Raw genomic sequence first — 16,455 nt, 5'->3', positions numbered from 1 at the left:
TTTCCCTGGTTTGGGAATCAAAGTAATACTTGCTTCCAGGAATGAATTTGGAAGTATAGCTTCCCTTTCAATTTCATTGAAAAGTTTGAAGAGTAATAGCAGTAGTTCTTCCCTAAATATCTTGTAAAATTCAGCAGTGAATCCATCAGGGCCTGGGCTTTTCTTTGTTGGTAAATTTTTAATTACATTTTCAATTTCACTGACTGTAATTGAGGTGCTTAAAATGTTTTTATCTTCTTTGTTCAACTTTGGTAATTCATAAGCATCTAAAAAATCTTTCCATTTCTTCTGTGTTTTCCAGTTTATTGGAGTGCAGCTTCTCAAAGTAAGTATTAATGATTCTCTGGATTTCTTTTGGATCTGTTGTGACTTTGCCTTTTTCATTCCTGATTGCATGGATCTGAGCCTTTTCTTTCCTTTTTTTTGATAAGATTAGCTAAGTGTTTGTCAATTTTATTTATTCTTTCCAAAAAAAAAAGCTCTTTGTTTCATTTATTTTTTGTATCATTTTCTTAGATTTCATTGCGCTGATTTCTGTTTGGATCTTTATAATTTCCTCTCTTCATTGAGCTTTGGGTTTTTCTTGCTCTTGTTTTCCTAGGAGTCTAAGTTTCATCATTAGGTTGTTTATTTGAGCCCCCTCTTTCTTCTTAGTGTGGGCAATCAGTGTTATGAATTTTCCCCATAGAACTGCTTTCATTGTGTCCCATAGATTCCTGTATGTTGTACTGGCCTTTTCATTTAATTGCAAAAACTGTCTAATTTCTTCTTTGATTTTCTCTGTAATCTATCAATTGTTTAGGAGAGTGTTGTTCTGTTTCCATTTGCTTGTGAATTTCCTACAGTTTCTTGTGCTATTGATCTCCAGATTGATTGCACTATGATCTGATAATATACAGGGGATGACTTCAATTCTTTTGCATTTATTTAGACCTGTTCTGTGAGCCAATATGTGGTCTATCTTGGATAATGATTCATGTGCAGCCAAAAAGAATGTACATTCTAATTTTGTGGGCTGGAATACTCTGTAAACATCTATTAAGACCATGTGTTCCAAAGCTTGGTTCAGTTCTATTATTTCATTGCTGATTTTCTGCCTAGATGATCTGTCAATTTGTGATAGTGGGGTATTTAAATGCCGCAGTAGAATTGTATTAGTGCTTATTTGGTTTTTCATGTTACTTAATATTTGTTTTATATAGTTGGGGGCATTTATATTTGGTCCATATATGTTTATGATTGTCAACTCTTCCTCTTGAATTTTTCCCTTTAAAATGATGTAGTGTCCTTCTTTATCTCTCTTAATGAGTTTTGGTTTGAAATTTACTTTGTCTGAGAATAAGATTGCTACCCCTGCTTTCTTCTGGGCTCCTGATGCATGGAGAATTGTTTTCCATCATTTCACTTTCAGTCTATGGGCTTCCTTTTGCACTAGGTGTGTTTCTTGTATGCAACATATTGTTGGATTTTGCTTCTTAATCCATTCTGCCAGTCTATTTCTCTTGATTGGTGAATTGAGGCCACTAGCATTGACGGTTATAACTGATATGCTCTGACTTTTAATTGTCATGTTATTGTCCTTTTGTTGACTCTCTACTTTTTCTCCCCTCTCCTTTTAGTTTCTTTTCTTGCCTATGTGATTTGGTCTGTTGGGCATCATGGTATTGTGATCTTCATTGTCCTTTTCTAGGATATTGTTTAGAATTCCTTGTAGTGCTAGTTTGGTGTTCATGAAATTTCTCGGGTGTTCTTTGTCTTGGAAATATCTTTTCTCCCCCATCCATTTTGAAAGAGAGTTTGTCAGGATACATCAGTCTAGATTAGAGGTTATTTTCTTTTAGGACTTGGAATACCTCACTCCAGGCTCTCCTTGACCTGAGGATTTGTGTTGAAAAATCTGTTGTGATTCTAATGGGCTTTCCTTTGCATGTGATTTGTTTCTTTTCTCTTACTTGCTGTAGTATTTTGTTTTTCTGCTGGATTTCTTTGATCTTGATTATTATATGTCTAGGTGCATATTTTTTGATCATGGCTAGTTGGAGTTCTATATGCCTCACTTATATGTATGTCTAATTCTTCCCTTCTGTTTGGGAAGTTTTCTGTCATTAATTCTGTGAAGAGCTTTTTTAAGTCTTGTGTTTTCTTGTGCTATTTCATGGATTCCTATCAGTCTTATGTTATTTTTCTTTGCATTGTCTAGAAGTTGTTGGATCGATTTCTCATGATCCCTTACTGTTTTTGAAAGTCTTATTTTTTTCATACTCACTGACTGAGATCCTATCTTCTATATATGAAATTCTTTATATATATGAAATCTTTACAATCTTTTATTCTGTTGTGTACACTTTCAATAGAGATTTCATCTCCTTGATATCTGTTTGAATCTGTATTATGGATTCCATTTCTTTCCTCTGTTGGGCATTCATTGTTTCCATTTCTTTCTCATGCTGAGTCTTCATGGCTTCTATTACAGTCTTGAGCCCAACTATTTTTTGTCAGTTTCTGTTCTAGAGTCTCGAATCATGACTTTGATTTTGCTCATCATCTCTATGGTTAACTGGGAAATTATTTCTGATTTGAATTTTTCTAGAGCCTGATTGATCCTATGTTCTGGGTCCAGGGTGTCCTGCTGGTTCACTATCAGCCTTTTCATTCTCAGTTGTCCTACTGTTTGCCATTGGTGAACTGGAAATCTGTCTTTGTGTCTTGCTTAAGTGTTTTCTCATTTTTATATTTGCTGATGTGTTGGTCTTGGTTTAATTTCTTACTTAAATCTTCCTCATATAGTTGCATTTTAGCTTTTGCGTCTCTAATGACTCATAGATATCCTCATTTTCATAATATCGGAGAAAACAACTCATTAAATCAATCACACTCCTTTATCCCAGTTGATACATTCAGCAGTCCAATAGGATCAAGCACAGCTTGCAAATTGACCACTTGTGGAAGTCATTGATCTATCACCTTTAAACCATGTGAATTAAATTAATATCAAGAAGCAGCCCAACATATGTTTGCAGTGAATATACTTTTCAATATAGTATCTTTACCATTTAGGATGGGGTGGTTAGACAGAATTAGGACAAGCGGAGTAGATAAGTGAAAGAATTGGAGAAGGTTTGAAGTGAAGCCAGAGGACATAGAATGACCATACTATCTTTATGAAACTATTAAAGTTCAAAGGGGATAGACAGAGTGCAGGAATAAGGACAAGAATATATCCCCTTAACAGTAACAGGGGCTCAACTTCCCTTGAAGCTATGGAGCCATGAGTGAGGTAAAATGACAGAAGAAAAGAACATAAAGAAAAAAAAGAAAAAATAATAAAAGAAGAAGTCTGAGTTATGGCAGGAGCAGGATAAAAAGGGAGATGAAGGATAATATGTTGTAACAAGAGACTGAGTTGGAGAGAGAGGACAGAAAAAAGAAAGCAATTTTAGGGTGGAAAGAGGAAAAGAAAAACAGAATTTGAAGGGCCTATTTCAGACTATGTCTCTGTTGTCATATTATACCACATGTACAGCCATATGCAGAACCGAATCCCCTGATCTCACTTAGCCAGTGCCAGGTCCCTGTGACTCAGACTGACCTCAGTCCACAAGGCCTAAATTGAGTTTCCCAACCCACAGGGATGAACTCCACTTAGTTCTATTACAGGTTTCCCCTGCCCTTTCTTTAAAGATGTTCAAAGTTGGGAGCTCAGAAAACTACCCTTCATGAGAACCTATGCCTCTGCAGAGTTGGTCTAAGGACTGGCCCAATCAGGAGCTTTGAGAACGGGGGGGTCATGGGGGTGTTTCAAGGGCACCCACGTGGCTACCTTCCTTACTGGATCTGGCAGTACATGCAGTCGGGGAGGTTGTGGACCCGGCTGGGTGGGCCTGAGCTCTCAGCTGGGGAGCCATGTTCAGGGACTTTAAGCTAACATAATATAAGGATATTGAATCTTGATGGATTGCTATCATGTAAAGGCTTGAACTTCAATGAATGATGGCAAAATAGCAGCATAAAATTATGACATTAAGATGCATGAATTTATTTTGAGAGGAAAAGTTTATTTCACAAGCTTTGTGTTTTGGGTTTCTACTAATTGGTAGATTTAAATACATTATTTTGACTATATTAATCTATGTACTTATATTCAGTTTGCCATATTAATATGAATGTATTACATGGAAAATTAGTATTTTTAAATGCATTAATTTTAATGTCTTTCTATGTTTTATCTTGATTTTCATTTTCTCTTCATAATCGTAAAAGTTTCATTTAGTATGAAAAGGTAGATTTTTGAAAAACAAAACATACTATAGAAATTTAAAAAGCAAATCCATTCTGTTTTAATGCTCAAATCAAAACTTTCACCACCTAAAATTTGTGTATAAGTAAGAGTAATATATATTCTCTTCCACATGTAACCTTTAATTTGCATGTAAAAGTTAGACTTCTGTTACTATTTATTGAAAAATGTATGGTATCATGATAGTACATTATGAAATAGGAACAATGTATATTTTTATAATTTAGAAATTTAAAAATGTTAAAAGACAGTTACATAATGTCCAGTAAGAGTATGGCAAACAATGACACCAAAATTCCTATGCTATTTCCTTGCTCAAATAAAAATGCTGAATTCTGAATTGTCATAAATCTATATTATTCTTCCTTCACTCCCTTATCATATATTTCAGATGATGCATAGTGTTTACTATGAGGTACTTCAGAGTGTATGTAAAATTAAAAGTTAGTTACCATGGTCTTACAAGTTACTTCTATTATTTATGAATTCATGCAGGCAGTATCTTTTAATAAAACTTATGTGTACTTAAAAATATGTGTTTTCTTTATTAGGAGGAGCTTAAAATAACTAAAATGTTATGAATCATTTGAACATTTATTGTTATAAGTACTTTTAAAGTATTTTTATTGTTTAAAATAAACTACTTTGGGGTGGGGGATTTAGCTTAGTGGCCCTGGGCATGCCCTGAAAGCACAAGGTCCTGAGTTTGGTCCCTGGTATAAAAAAGAAAAAGAAAGAAGAAAGAGAGAGAGAGAGAGAGAGAGAGAGAGAGAGAGAGAGAGAGAGAGAGAAAGAAAAAGAAAGAGAAAAGAAAAGAAGGGAAGAAACTTCCTCATTAAAAATTGAGTAAAAATATCATGAATAAGACAAAGTACAGACAAAAAGTATAATAAAAGATGCATAGAAGAAAGCAAGGTGATCTCTTGCAAATGAGATAATACAGGAGACCAAGGGCAAGAGGAAATGGGTAGGGAAAGGAAAAGTAATAAGAATTAAGATATGTCATATGCAGGAACTTACAAATATCAATGAATGTAAACATTATGCGCCATAAACATGAACTAAGAATAATGATGAAAAAAATCAAAATGAAGAAAGCTTAGAGGTGGGGAAGGGAGCTGAGTGGGAGGGGGGGTTAAAAAAGAAACAAGCTGTATTGTGTACAGTACATGTGCCTGTACCCCAAGATGAATATATAACCTTCATTTACTGTAAACATGCACTAATAAATTTTTTAAATGAGAAAATAGAATGCTGGAACTATTTGCTTTTACATTGAAGACAATTTATTATATCTAAATATTTAGAAAACTAGACAAAGCCTTTGAGAACACAACTACAATAATCTTTGCAGATAATGGAAGCAGGACACACTATTCACTAGGCTTTTATACCATTTAAACTAATTATATTTAAAAGATGTGTTAGGAAATTAATTTTCAACAGAACTCACTCAAATATGGGTTCCATAACAATCGGATTTTTTAAAATGTGCTTTATATTAGAACATGTGCAATCACAAAGGAGAAATGTTACTTAAAGAACATTCTCCCTATAACCTAGAACAGTGGTGGAGAACCCGTAGCACATGTGCCACCGCCGGCTATTTGTATCATTGAAAGCACTAAAAGTTTTACTATCACTGATCTGGAATATTTAATTCCAATAACATCAGAAAATAAAAAGGAATATTATTAAATAAGAATTTAGAAAATATATGATAGGAATGAAAATTTCTGAACATATCAGAGTATAAAAGCAAGAAAAATAATATGCAACAAAAATTAAAGAACCACTACACAGTAGCATTTATTTTATACTTAAAAATATTTCTAAATATTTTAAAAATAATTTCAGGTATACAGTACAGTTGCATTCATCATTGGGATCTTCTTCCTTTGTATGACATATCTTGGTTCTTATTTTTTCCCCATTCCCCTATCCTCCCTTCCCACTTCCACCCTTCCCTATTTACAATGCTTTGTTTTCATTTTTCTCCTTTTCTCTTATTTTTTCTCTTCCCTTTTTACCCTTCCCCTACCCCTCACATTTTCCCAATATCTTTGTTCCATACATATTGCTATTTTGTTGCAATAATTTTAGAGGAACAGCACCGAATCTAATAGACAAAAAAAAATCATTGCATTACTAAATAATTAGTGTTGCTTTCAAATAATTTAAAGTGAAATCTGAATTACTCTGATAATAAGGCATCTACACATACTTGCTACCTGGTGACATAGCATAATTGGAAAATAGGATAATTCACAAGTTTTCTCTAAGGTATATGACACAACATATAATCTTTCAAAGTTTACATTGTCATCTCTGTGATATCATTCATTTTGTCTCACTAGAAAGGTGTACATAATATAAATACCTATCCTTGAATACTTTGTAAGCATTGCAATTTTAGGAAACTTTTTTAATTACACACACACATATGTATTTGTTTCACCAATTGTACCACTGCTATAGGTGACTATAATAATTTCATTATCATTTGTTTCTTAATATTATGTTGGAAAGTTTTTTTTTCATGCAGAAAATGACAATTTAACACCCTTCATCAAATTTTTAATTGAGGTATATGACTGTATATTAATCAATTAGACAGAGAAAAGGTAGGTAATCTTCAGAATCAATAAGAAACCAAGACTTTGTTTAGTAAGTAAATTATGGCACTAATTTTATAATAAAGAAGAACGGAACTACTGTGTCTGTTTTTAAGAAACAAAATTTATGCTAAAAGGAGTGCATTTTCAAAAAATACAAGCATTACAAGTATTGACGCATCTACAAACACTTTAAAAGTATGCATGAAAATTTTATTATTTTTATGCCAAAGTAAACTCTTGGATTAAAACTTTTCTTAGAAGACCTTATTGAGCAGTTAAATAACAAAAAGACATCAATTTAGGTTAAATTTATTCTGAGTTGTAGGCAGAGAATATAGTTTTAACTTATTTTTTCATCTGCAGAAATTACAGAAATTTAAAATTAACTCATAAACATACATATACCAGTTGATTATGTGAATTATCAAGTAGAAAATATTATAAAATGTGTTTATATCAGTGCTTCACTTGAGAATCAGCCCTAACATATTTTCCTCCTTGGGAAGGGGCAAACAGATTAGATATTCTTTTCCAATAATCATTTTTCATTGCTTTTATTTATCAGTTCAGTTTCACAAATAGAATGCTATCAGTCAGAATATTCTAGATTATGATACAGTAACAATATGCTCCTAGATCTCAGAGGTTTAAAAGTAGAAGTTCCTTTCTTGTTCACATATAAATTAGAAAGTAACAGCAGACCAATTCTCTGACTTAAAAGGCTCAGTCTGAACAGACAAGATAGGCAATAGTAGAATATGATAAACTTAACACTTCTTAGTGCTGCTACCCAGAATGTATGTATTCACACTAACTCATATATTGCTGGACAAAGAAAATTTCATCATAAAAAATAACTTTTCACAGGGGCATGGAATGCAGTTGTATCATACCCCTCTGAAACAGAGCTAGAAATATTTGCTCCAAATCACTGATAGACATAATTATAAAAGGAAAAATGTGTGGACTAAGATAGTTGAAATGAATTGAAAATGTCTCCAATTAAATGCTTACCTTCTGGAAGTCTGACATTTCATGTCTTTCTAATGTCACTGCCCCTTTCTAAAGCATTTACACCTCAAACTCAGGGGTTAGAGCTTCATTGCTTGCATTTTTTTGGACCCTCACTACAGAGGGCTAGTTTAGGTTCACGATTAAAAGTCAAAGTTGCAAAAAAAAAAAAAAGAAAAAGAAAAAGAAAAAATGAAAGTTGTAAAATTATATTTATTTATAACACAAACAATTATTTTTGTATGACTACTTCAGAACAGCATAATCCTTGTCAAAAAGTAGTTGATGTCAGGTTTTCTTAAGAAAGATTCCACATATTAGATAAAATTCTAGTTCTAAACAAAGTTTAAATGAGTGTGATCATAATAAAAAACATTTTGTACCTTTAAACATATATAACCAGAGATAAGAATATAAGTACAAGATCCCAATAATGAATGTAACTGTACTGTATACCTAAAATGTACCAATAAACTCAATGAAAAAACAGAATATGTTATTACTTTTTATTGCTTAATATTCTGTCAGTTTTAGAATGCTACACTTTAATTATTAACATAATTTTTCAGTCAGTACTTGAGAATGCAAATTTAGTTCAAAATATATATACAAGTAACTCTTTCTAGCTCTCCTTGTGGACGTGATTAGTGGTGACTGAAGTCCCAAGCACACCACTTTGTGCACTATAGTAGCTGTGACCTCAGGGACAAGAGGGAGGCCCAGGGGGCTGCCTTGTTTACCCAGGGACCACTCAAAAGGCAGTATCCACTGGAGTGGGAAAACCAAAGGCCAAGACAAAAAAATGCATTCTGATGTGCAACTTGCACATTTATAAATTGTAAATTATAATTTCATATTTAAGGAAATACTTCTAGTTCTTAACATTATTTTAATTTATTCAAAATTTTTTTATGATCTAAAACCTCCATTTTTTTAGGTTTCTGTGTTGTCAATTCTCACAAAATTATATTTTGTGTTTATTCTTATTATACAGGTTATAAATCTTGCCCTGGAAATCTTCAAGACTCCAGGAGGCTGAAGTAGAAAGATCGCAAGTTTGAGTCCAGCCTGAGGAATTTAATGACTCAGAGAGAATGTGCCTCAAAATAAAAACAATAAAATATGAAGCTTTCTGTGAAGACCCAGGGCTCAATCTCTAGTGCGGGCACTCGCGTGCACACGCCCGCACGCACACACACACACACACACACACACACACACACAAACGTCTTCAAACTAAATATATCTCAGTCAACCTAAAGACCTAGTGCGGGCACTCGCGTGCACACGCCCGCACGCACACACACACACACACACACACACAAACGTCTTCAAACTAAATATATCTCAGTCAACCTAAAGTTAAAAGTTCTAAATTGCATTCTAATAAAATAAGACAATACTGATCCAGTACCAAAATGCCATTATATCAATGTTGCAATCATTTTCTCTTACTCACCAATAGCACTTAAGACATTTTTCAGATAAATAATTAATTGGGACCAAATAACGATCCAACACTTTCCAAGTTAATATTTATAATAATTTATAGATTCAAAATAATATTGAACCAAGTATTAACTTTGCTAACTCTATGCCAAATTTATTTAAATAATCACATATCACCCAGTTTTTATTTTTTCAGAGATGTCTTCATCAAAATATTAGTTACTCTACATATTTTTAACAGAAGAAATACTGAGCTGGACACTGACTCTTCTTTTGAAAACTATATGGGAAAATACTATGCCCTTATTTTATTCATAAGTTGTAAGTGTTTTCAATAATTAGGTAAAACATCTTTAAAAACACATGTAGAAAAAACATTCAAAAATTAAAAAGACATGTACAAAAATATATCTGGAATTCATCATCTGTAGATTAATATTTTTACTAAGATGAAGTAGAAATTTCAAATACTTAGAAAAATCAGTAGATGATAAAATATAAACACAGCTACATTATTGCATTCAAATTATTTAAAATTCATATAAATTTTACTTTTATTTTGAACTATCCCATATTTATTTGAGAAATAAATGATGTACAAATTATAAGTAATAATTTAAGATATATAAAATATTTCAAATATATTATAATCTATATGCTGTAATTCAGAACTAAACTTGTCTAAAACTATGCTATTTATTTTGTAAGCATATTGTTTAAGATAATGTTATTCTAAATTCATTAAGAGTGAGGAAAATTTTTTTAGTAATCAATTTTATAGCAAGAACAAACTTTAATTTTTAAGACTCCTAAATTTATAATTATTTGTTTACAATGCTAACACAAATTTATCAATAGAATAAACATTCATATTTTCACGAGTGAAGGAATGTTGTTAGTGAATTTAAAAAATGAATACAGAAAAATTAAGAACAAACAGGTGATATAGCAATGGCAAGAGTTATGACATTAGTTGGGCTAGTATTGGATGTTAGTTTAACAAATGCCTTAAGTTATTCAATCTCCCAACAGCCTTACCAAGGATCTTTGGGTAAGAATGTAGGAATCTGAGGGTCAATAAAATATTAAATTAGACATTTAAACATTGTGCAGAGTCTCTTAAAAGAGTAACTGTCAGTAAGTGATTATGTAAAGTTAGTTATTAGTCTTACTATTTTTTAACCATTTAACACTTTTGCTTTTTGTCACAGAAAATTATCTCTCAAAGGAGGTTCCTAGTTTTAGTTATTATGAAGAGAAATACAGAGATGTATTATTTTTAAAATTATATGTGTATGGTTAAAGGAATAGACATCCAATACTTCATTGCAGGGCTAGATAAAACAAAATGAAATAAAAATCACAAAATAAATGATAAAATTAATATTTCTAATTTCAATGATATTTAGAGATAATTTATTATAAGTAAATTATAAGTATTGTAGTAAAAGGTAATCTTTGACAAACTGAAATGTTCATAAAACATAGTTTACTTTTATTATTATTTAGTTTTATTAACTTTACAGAAAACATGTTATTTCTTAAAAACCATGAAATTGTGCAGTGTGTATTTCTTAAATGGTGGGAGAAGTTTGGGAAATGTAAAAAGCTTTACTTTTTCTTATTTTCATCCTCAATAAGTAAGGATAATATTAGTTGTTTTATCACAATATTATTTTAACAATGAAATAAGCCATATGTAAATGCACAGCCTATTTCTTGGCTCATAGTGAACAGTCAATAAATCACTATTTGTATAATTAAAGCTGTTTAATGAAAATAAGTCATGTAACTTTTAATTTCAATCACATTTTTTCTATATAAATATAAGAGTGTGAAACACGATAAAGAATTCTTCAAACTATAGTCCTAGCAATTGGTCTTGTGAAAGCAGATGAGTAAATTCCATCTGATCAAGCTTACTTCTACTGATATTTGAAAAGTATGAGTGGCCTGTAAATGCTAGCAGAAACACTAACTCTACTGGACAAATGGCCTAATTACTCCACTTGAGATCAACATGCTTTTCTTGTTAAAATAACATATTTTTTCCAAAGGTGTGTATAGATTTCAACTCTCCCAAATTTCTAAAAAATTTAAACCCTTTTGTATAGCTCTATCCTGGAAAACCAAAACGTTCCACAAAGTAAATGCTCACACTATTTTCCTGCATGCTACACAAAAGTGACTTTCATGGTTCAGAGAAAAACTACCCTTTGGTTCCTTTGTGGCAATTGTCAGTTTTTGAAAATGCACAAACCTTCGTTCTCATTGAAAGGAAACATGGAACATTCAATATGAGAGGTCAGCTATATGTTACAGCTATTTAAAAACATGCCAGTATTTCCCCTGGAATCCGTCACTATGCCAATTTAAGAGCAAAATCATGCTTTACCAGAACTTTCAATGTCCAAAACTTTTATTAAAATAACAGTAACAAGGATTTTCAAAGAGATGTGACTTTAATTTTCTCTCAGAAGTTAAATTTATAAAATTAAGCTTTAATTTTACCACATTATATGATCACTTCTGACAAGGACAAGTCATTTATCTTTCTTATCATTTACTCTTTCCTTTCTTTAAAGTTTAGTGTGATGGTTCTTCAGCAAAGAAATGACTCCCAAAGCAAATAATTCTCCAGACTTTGGCCCCAAAGCTGTCCAGTTATTTGTGATAACTCTTGTTTCTTGCTGAGTACATTATTAGCTGATTAGCATATGATTATAATTTAGGTAAATTAAACTTGCTTACTTAAAAGTAAGTATGATGTGTTTATTAATAAAAATCATATTTTGAACAATTTATGAAATAATATTAATTCTTTCAATATATTTAAACTCAAGATTATACATTTTCTAAAATATGACCAAAATGACTTACAAACTGCTTTTAATTGATTAGCAAATAACAGTGCTGCTGTAGCTTGAAAAGAAAATCAATCATCCTTCACTTGCAGTGTGCACTCCAGGATGATATTAACCCAACGCTACTAATTTAACAGGCATTACAATTGAAATTTAAACTAATATAGCATCGGGTTGACTTCCAGTTTTTCAATTAAATGGTGGTTTTCTTTAAAATTTATGATATCAGTATGAAATAATCTGTAATTGAATGTGATAAATAAAGCCATTTAGGGCTGGGCGTGGTGACTCATTCCTGCAACCCCAGCACTTGGGAGGCTGAGGCAGGAGGATCACTGTGAGTTCGAGACCACCCTGGACTACATAGTGAGTTCCAGGTCAGTCTAAACTACATAGTGAGACCCTGTCTCAAAAAAAAAAAAAAAAAAACGAAAGCCACTTAAAAACCCCATTAAAAAAAAAAACATTCTACATTACTAACTTTGGAGTAAGAACTTAAAAATACATAGGGGAAAAACAAAACAAAAAATAAAGTGAGGGCTGGGAATTTAGCTCAGCAGTTTGGTGGCCTGCCTTGCAAGCACAAAGATCCAAGCTCAATCCCTGGTACCAAAAAAATAAAAAATAAAAATAAAATAATAAATAAATAAATAAATAAATAAATAAATAAATAAATAAATAAAGTGAAAACACAAAGTTAAGTGTGCAAATGCTATGTGTAAAACAAATATGTGTATCCTATAAATGTAAGATTAAAGCTGCTGTAATGGTCACTAAACCCAACTACTGTGTCTTCTAAAGCTCAAATATATTTGATGATTTATGGAGAGGTAACAATACGAGTTGTTTGACATCAGGTGTTTTCTGTGCTTTAAAGCAGTTTGGTTTTTTTTGTTTTTTTTTTTTTTAATTGAGTTTATTGGTACATTTAGGGATACAGTACAGTTACATTCATTGTTGGGATCATGTACCTTTACATGGCAAGTCTTGATTCTCATTTTTTCCCCTTACCTTTGCCCTCCCTTCACCCCCTCCTCCCCTCCCCATCTACAAACACTTTATTTTCATCTTTTCATTCTCTCACATTTTTTTCTTTTCCCTTTTTGTTCTTCCCCTACGTATCACACCTTCCCTACACCTTTAGCTCCTTTCCTCCCATTTCTAAATGTCAGTAATCTTATTAGAATCTTATGCATTGTTGCAGAATATTCACACCAGGGAAACTATTTGGTATTTACACATGTGGGACTTATTTATTTCACTTAGGAGTATATCTTCAATATGTATCCATTGTTTATTCAATTTTCTTTATTTTTGAAAGAAATTTATTTTCTTTTATTTTTGACCAGCCTGGTCTACATACTGAGTTCCAGGTCAGACTCAACTACATAGTGAGACACTGTCTCAAACAAACAACCCCCCCCAAAAAAACAAAAACAACAACAAACAAAACAAAACCCCGAAAACAAAAAGAACACCCTAATTTTATTTGTTTAAGACTAATAATAATTATATTAGTAATTACAATGATTAAAATACTCTATTCTAATTGATTATAATCATTTCTACTTGGAGTTATTTTGTCCAGAGTCACTTAATTTAGTGTTTTAAAATTAATTATTTCATGGAGACCTTAATGAACAGTATGCTACATTATTCTACTAAGTGAAGAAGTTAAAAAATAAATTCTTTAACCTGGATCATAATCTTACAAAAACAAATAAAGTAAGAGTAGGAATTTTACGGTGTTCATTTCCTTAGAATAATTAAGAAAGTCAAACTTTTTGAATCGGGAAAGCTGTACTGGAATCTATAGTTGCTATTTACTTGATCTGTACCTTATGGCAAATTATTTAACCTCAATTAGCCAAATTACCCAAATATAAAGAGGGAGAACAGGGCTTGGGGATTTAGCTCAGTGGTTCAGTGGCCTACCTTGCAAGTGCAAGGACCTGAGTTCAATCCCTGGTATCCCCCCAAAAAAAGAGTGAGAATAAAAATTTATTCCCCATTGAGTAACTCTGAAGATTATAACTGTAAACTGTTTCAAACATTAAGTGCAACGTTGTTAATTTATGTTACTATTGTGTGATATAACACAGAACAAGATGAGGAAATAAATCTGTACAAATATAAAAAACCTAACAAAAACAGAATATACTGGATGAGAAGGAAAGTAATCAGCTTCTTGGTTTGGATTAGATAATCTGTGCTGATTTTTCTAAATCTGTGTGAGAAGTTTCCTCACTTGAGTGTCAGGCTGAAATAGATATTTCCTTCACTTCCCTGGCAAATCCAGTGGACTAGAAGAAGGCATGTTTAGATGATAATGACCAAAGCAGCCAGGCTTATATTATCACATATAGTATAGGTGTATGATGACATTGAAAATGTCGGTAAATCTGGCAGAAGTGATTTTAAGGGCAGAAATTTTGTCTGAAGTATTAGATTTAGCAGGAAGCTATGTAGCCATAGAAGTTTTTTTCTAGAAGGGTGCTCATAGAATTCTAGCTGAAGAAATATTTCCTCAATGATAACATTGTATTATAAAAATGCTGTATAATTTTTACTGCACTATTTACAGTTGAGCAAAGACAATGGTATTAAGGTGATATTTAGATTAAGTGACAATTAAATTCCTTGTAAGTGGCATAATATGTAATAAAGTATCATTTTTGCCATAAGGATTAATAGGGTTATAGTCTCGTACTTGTTAGACTCTACTTCTACAATTTCTACCAAAAATAGTGTATATAAATATAAGCAATTCTTTATAACATTTGCAGCAAAATTGAAATGTTTTAGATCAAAATTTGTGTCTTCATCTGTTCAGCTGCATTTCACAACTTTATATTGATCAGTGAAGACATAAACCTATAAACATTGCTTAGATACATCTTCATTAAATTTCTATTAAGACTATTCATTTCTAGATTTTTATGAACAAATCCTCAGTAGCACAGGAACTAGCAGAAAGACTCAACAACTGGGATCTCATCTTATTAAAAAGCTTCTGCACTGCAAAAGAAACCATCAACAGAACTAGGAGAGAACCTACAATGTGGGAAAAAAACTTCTACCAGCTTCTCCTCAGAAAAAGGACTATTATCTAGAATATATAAAGAACTCAAAACAATCAGTCTCCCCAAATATAAAGACCTGATTCAAAAATGGGCACCTGAAATGAACAGACATTTCTCAGACAAAGAAGTAAAAGCAGCAAGTAAATATATAAAAAATGTTCCACATCACTGATCATTCGAGAGATGCAGATGAAAACAACACTGAGATTCTACCTCACCCCACAAAGAATGGCTGCTATCAAGAAGTTACACAATAGCAAATGTTGGCGGGGTTGTGGGGAGAATGGAACAAGGGTTCCATTGTTGGTGGGAGTGCAGGCTGGTGCAACCACTATGGAGATCAATATGGAGATAACTTAAAGAGCTGGGACTAGAGGTTCCATTTGACCCAGCCATCACTCTGCTGGGTATCTTTCCAAAAGAATTGAAAGAATCATAGCACAGTGATATATGTGCACCTGTGTTTATAGAGGCAGTTTGTAATAGCTGAAACTTGGCAACAGCCCATTTGTCCATCACTTGGAAAGTGATAAAGCTGTGGAATTTCTATAAAATGGAATATTACTCAGCCATAAAGAATGAGAAATTAGATTCATTTGTAGTAAAATGGATACATATTATGTACTCCTAAGTGAAATAAAAAGTCATGCTTGTGTAAATACTGAATAGTTTCTCTGGTATGGAAAACTATAATAGCACATAAGATCCTAATGAGATAAATGACAATGTGAAATAGGAAGAAAAGGTCTAAAGGTGTAGAGAAAGTGGGAAGGGTAGGGGAAAGGGAATAAGGGAAAATAAAAAAATGAGAAAGTGAAAAAAATGGAAATAAAGTTTTTGTAAACAGGGAGGGGAGGAAGGAGTGAATGGAGGGCAGGGGCAAGGGGAAAAAATGAGAACCAAGACCTGTCATGTAAAGGTACAAGATCCCAATAATGAATGTAACTGTACTGTATATCTAAAATGGACCAACAAACTCAATTTTAAAATGTTTTAAAAAGATTATTCATTTCATTGGATTTAAATTGATTCTCATATTTCTAGCTACTTCATTGCCATTTAAGTACATGAGTTCGAATACATATCTATGAATAATTCACATGACTGATATGTGTATGCAATGTTTCACTGTA

This window comes from Fukomys damarensis, unplaced genomic scaffold (assembly GCF_012274545.1).
Source record: "Fukomys damarensis isolate Sample0158 unplaced genomic scaffold, DMR_v1.0_HiC HiC_scaffold_6, whole genome shotgun sequence".
Lineage (NCBI taxonomy): Eukaryota > Metazoa > Chordata > Mammalia > Rodentia > Bathyergidae > Fukomys > Fukomys damarensis.
The sequence above is the reverse complement of the archived record's forward strand: the minus strand, read 5'-3'. Positions refer to the sequence as shown.